At 44.8% G+C, this 7,148-nt stretch overlaps 1 protein-coding gene across 1 annotated transcript in view; it reads right to left on the minus strand.

Annotated features, from left to right (window-relative positions):
* The window catches only part of LOC308398096 (phospholipase D1-like), a 178,927-nt gene that overhangs the window by 14,700 nt on the left and 157,079 nt on the right, over positions 1-7,148 (minus strand). The gene's annotated exons all lie outside the window — the stretch shown is intronic.

Genomic DNA, 7,148 nt, shown 5'->3' on the forward strand with positions numbered 1-7,148 from the left:
ATATAAAATCAACTCTTCTTTATGTGTCAGCACTGAGGAAAGGAGCAGCTTCGTTTCTAAGTGTATGAAGGACTGTAGCAGTGTGTGTGTGAGCTTTATTTCACAGACAGAACCATGTCAAAAACACAACTTCAGGTAAAAACAATACAAAATCAAAGAGTCTGATCAGAAGGATTAAACAGAGGAGTGTGGGACTGTTTTTAACAGACAGCAGGTTAAGCCAGGCTGGAGGAGTAAACTGAGCCTCGGTGTGAGCAGCAGTGTGTTTGACAGGAAGCTGAGATAAACAGTCTGGAGCCCATTTAGTGCTTCATATGAAAGTGTGAGGATTTGAAAGCAAATCTAAAATCAAGCAGGAGTCAGTGTGAGAATGATTTGTGCTTTTCCTCAGTCAGATGCTGGGAGTTTCAGTTCATCCATGTTCAGCGTGCTGTGCTTTGTGTAACAGGAGAATATGACAGTATAAATCAAGTCTTCATGTCACTGAAAGCCTCCACAGTCTGCTATGGAGGTGCATCAGTTTGGATTTACAAGAAGAACATTTCTTAAACCTGCCACAAGATGGCGCTCCAACAGAAGGGATGTCCACAGTGTAACACAGACACACACATACTGTGTGAATGTGTGAGTGAATGGGCTTTCAACACAAGGCTTCTGCTGCTACCTTTAATTACATAATTAGCTAACAAGAACAAACTGTTAATTACCACCAAAGAACGGCTCCAGATTTTAGCTGCTGACCATTTTGTGAAACGTTGATTACATCAGCTTATTGTTGATTTTTCAACCTTAATATCAGCTGCTTTAAAGGAGCCTCGTTCTCTCGCAGTAACACTTTTCTTCACTAGATGCAGTGCAGGCACAGTCTGTGTTTCTAAACTACACACTAATGTTCATTGTTGTGCAGCTAAATCCTCCCTCTGGATGGGAAGAATCCCTGTCAGGCTTCAAACACCTGGCTTGGTGTTCTGGAGCTAATGTGTCACCTGTGAGGACTCTGAGATGAACACACAGCAGACACTTCAGTTCTCCGTCTGTGTGTCCTCAGTTTCCCAGCATGCCTTGGCTGTGGTGGTGGAGGTGAATGAGGGGGAACATGCTGCTCTGTCAGCACTCAGGTTTCATACCTGGTGATCTCAGAGGACAAAGCGGCGTTACAGCAGCGCACGTTGATGAGACCTGATGCTCTGAACAGTTCAGACTTCAGCCTCACTCTGAGAAAACAAACGACTGACTGTCAGCAGCAACTACACCTGCTCCATCAGTGACGGAGAGAAGAACTGAGACTGAGAGACATACAGCTGCAGGTCAAAGGTCAGAAACGCCCGCTCTTTGTACGGGTCAGGAGTTAGTACTGCAGAGGTCAGAGGTCAGCTTGCTGACAAACCATTTGAAACAGTTTGGAGCTAAAAGCACAACAGCAGAGGAAAGAAGAGACACTGCAGAGATGATGCAAAATATTGTGTTTTGTTCTCAGCTGTCAAAAAGTGTAACACACGTGTTCCAGCACAGCCTTTGTGTACTTTCACTTCTCCATACTGTCCATTGGAAATCCTGTTTGTTACTTTTTGATTTCAGTCCATGTGTCCAAAGCAAACTTCTGTCCCACACTTTCTCTGCTGACTCTTCACCGATGCTCAGATGATCTCAGATGATTTCACCAGAACTCATCAAAATTCGGGCTCCACAGAAACCCAGACGTCACTAAACAAGCGTAACAAGCAAAGTGAAAACTGGTCGTTCAGCTTTATTGACCAAAGATAAGCTCACATGTCACCTCATGACACAGACACTTATTTCCACAGCATGCACGAGGACTGACAATAAGTGTCTATAAAGCCACTTCTATCTGCCACACCTGTGCTTCTGTCATGGTTGCTCTCCTCTCACTCTGTCATTTATCCACAGTCTGCCTCCCTCTGCTCCGTCAGCTGACGTCCTCTCTACACCACCTGCTGTGTTTTATCCTGCAAAAACACATTTAAGAAGCGTTGCACCGAGTAACGGGAGTAACTGCTATAAAATCCATTTAAAGGAGGTGGTGCTGAGTGCTGTGACTGGGGTCCCACCACTGACATCACGGGTGGAGGACATGTTGGAAAACTGCTACAAAGTGCTGTGCAGCCAGCAGAGCTTACAGTCTGTCCTGTGTGTCATACAGGCTCTCACACTTAGTGTTTCTGTGACACATTGAAGAGAAGTTTGTGTTGTTCACAGTTGTGCTTGTACTGAGTGACAGCTGACATGACCTAACAGGAATAATGTGTCTGTGCTGAATGAGAAGTAACACACAATGAAGTCTTGATGCATCTCAATCATCCAGGAAAGTGAGTCTGTTGCTTCTGTTCATCTGGACGCAGCGTTTTGTGGGAGAAACGTGTCGTCATCATCAGGTGACGTCTTCAGTCTCAGCTGCAGGTTTCAGTCTTACAAACAGGACATTTGCATAAAGACTGAAAGCAGCTGCAGGAACGATGGGCTGGGAGCTCCGTTCCTTCATCTTAATTATGCAGATTCTCAGGACCATTGATCAACAACCACTGATCCATGTCCATGAGTCCCATTCACAGAGATGTGGGAATGGCTGCAGTCACAGCATGTAAGATGGAAATAAATGAGAAGTATTTAGCTGAAGTGGATTTGATTTATGTTACTTCTTTTTTAACTTGTAGTTCTACATTGGAAGATTATTGTGATATTGGAATATAAAAATACATTTATATTCTATTATTTTCTCAAAATAAGCGTCACACTCGTGGAAGCCGGTGTAGCCGCCGAAACGCCTGCATTTATGGAGACTTTCAGCCCCAGGTAGGCCAGTTATGGATCTTCGGATCCACATTATGTCAGCAGCTGTTCTCCACCGTGAACTGTGTTCAAACAAACACGCTCACGCCTCACAGACGACAGCTTACAGTCTGTAGAGATAAAGTGACTTCGTACAGCCCCGACCTGCAGACGCTGTGCGCAGAGGTTCAGGAGCAGAAGTCCCGTTGTAAACATATCACGGCAGACCCGACGATGTTTGCATGAACGCGCTTTTCAGCATCTCTTTATTGACCACTTTACACACACGGTTGCTGTGCGCACACAGCCGGCTGTAGCTTTGCAGCTCACAGCCCGACACACACCAACAACAGCAGAGAGAGCACAGACGTTAAGGCGTGATTGCGGGTGCCGCTCAGGTGCGTCCGCCTCCCCTGCAGTGGCGCTGCAGACCACGCCCACCACACGCAGTAACCAGGTAAAATACATACTTAGGCAGAATTTTGCAAATATCTATTTTTCATTTTGTAGCAGCATAGAGCTTTTTTCCAATTATTTTTTAAAAGTCAGGTCAAGGCTCCAAAAGCCCAAAGGCGATATAACAGTTTGTGTTTGCTACATGGATCATTGTAGTTCAGCTTTCCTTTGTTATATTTCTTTAAGAGCTCAAAATGTGTTCATTACATAAATCAAATGTAATTTTCTCTGTAGCACTTCATGGATTTCATAAGCAACACACTGTAGTTGTTCACACAAAGCATAAAGGTAAAAACAATATACACAGTGTTATCTTCATTTTAGATGTCACAAAGTATTTGCGGCTCCCAGTGTTTTCCCGAACCCTGACCCTTTGCGTGGAAACCGGGTCCAAAAGGCTCTTTGGGTGTTAAAGGTTGCTGACCCCTGCACTAGGCCCAACTGACACATATATTTGATTCCAAATACAAAAAATAATGTGTAACCTGCTGGAAGAATGTAGGAGGTTGAGACAGGATCTCAACACTTGGTGTCTGCAACAAAAGACAACAATATGTGGGGCGATCGTGGCTCAAGAGTTGGCAGCTCGTCTTGTAATCGGAAGGTTGCCGGTTCGAGCCCCGGCTCGGACAGTCTCGGTCGTTGTGTCCTTGGGCAAAAAAGCACTTTGGGGTCCTTAGGGACGAGTAAAGCGCTCTACAAATACAGGCCATGTAATGGCAGAAACATTCTCTAGTGTAAATCCTGACTAGTTCATTAACTACAGATCAGTTTCAGTGAACATTATTCACAGAGGGATCTGAGTTCCTTATACCAGACTCTACAGAAACTGTAACACTGTACAGCTCTGCGACTCAACAATATGACAACAATGTAACACACACTAGAATCATCAAATAAAGCCCCACTAACCACTAGAACTAACTAACTAGCACTGGACACTTGCATATTAGAGATTTCTACCACCATAGGAGGCGAGATATCATCCTTGAACCAGAGCATCCAGCCCTCAATTTCGGACATAAAAAGCGACGTGGCCAGGCATGATAACACTTTGACTGAACTGCAGGACTGTGCCTCGAACCACTCTGACACCATCGCCACTCTCCAGGCCACTGTGGAGCGTTTGTCTGCGGAGGTAAAGAAGTTAGATGAGAGATGTGGAGCTCTTGAGGCACTCCAGGAGGAATAATTTAAGAACTGCAGGAATACCAGAAGGCACAGAGGGACCCAAGATGACTGAGTTGGTTCACACCTGTTGGCGGAGGCGCTATCTCTCGAGGAGAAGCCACTCATCGATCGAGCACATAGAGTGAATCGCCAGCGTCCCAAACAAAGTCATCTTCCTCGGCCCATCATCTTGAGATTGCACTACTACCACATTGGTGAGGAAATTCTGCTGAAAGCTGCAGAGAACAAGAACCTGATGTATAAGGGTTTTTAAAATAAACATCCTCCCAGATTTCCCTCCCTCTGTTGGAAACGCAGAGCCGCATTTGCAAATATGAGAGGAAGACTACGTGGGATGACCGGCGTCAGGTACAGACTGCTATACCCTGCAAAGCTGTTAGTGACCCATGGTGATGTGAGGAAAAGCTTTACCGATCCCAAAGAGACCGTAGACTACGCGGAGCAGCACCTCTCCCACCCACCTTCAAATGTATTAAAAGCAAGGATATATCTATATGTCTAACGCTGACACAGCACTGTGTTTCTTCTTTTCCCTTTATATTCCATGTAAAGGTGAATATGGAGCGTTTATGGAGCTCGTTTATTGACCAGCTGTCAGTTAGAAGGTAAGAGTTACTAGGTTAACAGAGGTTAGCAGTAACAGTACGGGGAAGTATATTGTGTTGTTCTTTTGTTGGTTTTTATTTTATCCTACTTTACTTTGTTATTTGGATTTTACCTGTTGTGAGTGCTTCCCGTAATTCTCCTTTTTCTTGCGCCGCTGCGGCCAGAGTTCACAACATTACATATTTTTGTATCTATAAACAGGAAGCTGACACTCTCCAGACTTTATCAAAGGTGTGAGCGTCACAGCAGAGGCCTTTGTGTCAACGTAGCTGAAGACAAAACACAGAAACACATGAAGGAGATTTTCCTGGCCTGGATTTTATACAAATATTCTGCAGTACATCAAAAATGAAAGAAAACCATTAGTCAACATATGAACATCACCTCTGAAGTTACAGAGCTTTGACTGGAGACACAGCTGAGCGTTTTGCATTTTGCATAATTAATTACATAATTAATTATGTAACCATAATTAAATGGTTACATCATCTTTAAAGTCCCCAGAGATCAGGAAAAGGGCCTGAGGGTGCTGTGTTTGGAGTCTGCTGGTTACAGTGTGCAGGACCTCACAGGCTGCTGCAGCGTTAGCAGAGGGCGGGACATACACAGCTATCATAATCACGTGTGTAAACTCTCGTGGTAGATAGTACGGTCTCATGCTAACCGCTAGCAGCTCAATGTCCTTACAGCATAGCGTCTCTTTGATAGAGAAATGCCCAGAGTTACACCATCTATCGTTCACAAACACAGCCAGAACCCCTCCTCCCTTCTTACCACTCTCCGCTGTTCTGTCATAAGAGGCTCAGCAGCTAAAGCAGCACACCTGGGTCTCCCAGCCTATTAAAAGCAGCCCTTTGCTTCACCTGCTTCACTAAACATTATTATTTTAAGCAGAGTGGTGTGATTTATGTAGGCATTGCTGTGTGACAGGATGACTTTTCTTGCACACCCACCAAATGAGGGCGCACATGCTTCCACGCCCACTGGTGACTGCACACATCCTTTCAAGGAAGCATTTCATTCATCCCTAACAAATGGAAGAAAACACTGTGCAGCGTGTTCAGGTTTGAACGTGGCCCTGGCCTCTCTCTGCATCCACCTGGCACATGCAACACACATCCACTCCCTGCTGAACTGCTTGTATTTGATGTGTTGAAGTTTTGGTAAAGTTTGAATAAATTCCACTTTATTTATAGGAACATTTCATCTGTGGACTCCTGCTTCCCCTCTCCTTGAGCCAGTTTGTGACGGGAACATGACATAAGAAAAGTAATTTATCCCTTTTTGATTCTGTGTATCTGGCGCTCATCCAGTGAGTTCACACTTGGCAGAAACAGACTGAATTTGTCTGGAGAACTTTGGCTTCAGCCAAGTTAGATAAACACACTGTGTCTCTGTCAAAACAGCAGTGTAGTTGTGGCACCCCTGTGAGGGAATGACCACATGAATATTATTTTGTGTAAAACACTCATGTAACGGGACATTTTTCATTGCTATATGTATTTATTTTCAGTTTCTTTAAGAGGATAGAAAATCCATGTAACAGGGATTCATTTTATGTTAGAAAGCAGTGAGGGCGGAACTTTGGTGCTTGCTCCGGGGTTTCGGGGTGCAGTAAGTGGAGCCCACCTTCCGCTGCTTCCTCAGACACGTTCTGGAGGAAAGCAGAGACGCATCGTGTCTTCCTTACTCTGCTCTTCACCTGCTTTTACAGGTCGGTACACGGTGCTCGCACCGAAAATGTTGTTTATTGTCACCATGGTTACCCACGTTAATGTGAATGGGAGAGTTAAGGCGGTCCGCCAAAGTTATTTATATGTAAACACGGGAGAAAACCAGAGGAGTGTCCCGCGCGACCGCACCGCGAGCCCGCTCGTTAGGTGGAGCGCTCGTGAAGCAGAGTCAGTGCGCTCCTATGCTCTGTGCAAACGTGTTGTAATGCTCCAATCAAATCAGTTCTGTGAGATGTGAATGTTAATAGTTCTGTTAAAGTGACTGAGTAGATTAGCTAGTGTAACACAAGCACTCTGAGCAACTCTGTGTAGCTAACAGAGGCATTCATGGGTTGATTAAACAAGCTGTGTTTCATGATGCACTAAATAGTGATT

The sequence above is a fragment of the Rhamphochromis sp. 'chilingali' genome (genome assembly GCF_963969265.1).
Source record: "Rhamphochromis sp. 'chilingali' genome assembly, chromosome: 1".
NCBI lineage: Eukaryota > Metazoa > Chordata > Actinopteri > Cichliformes > Cichlidae > Rhamphochromis > Rhamphochromis sp. 'chilingali'.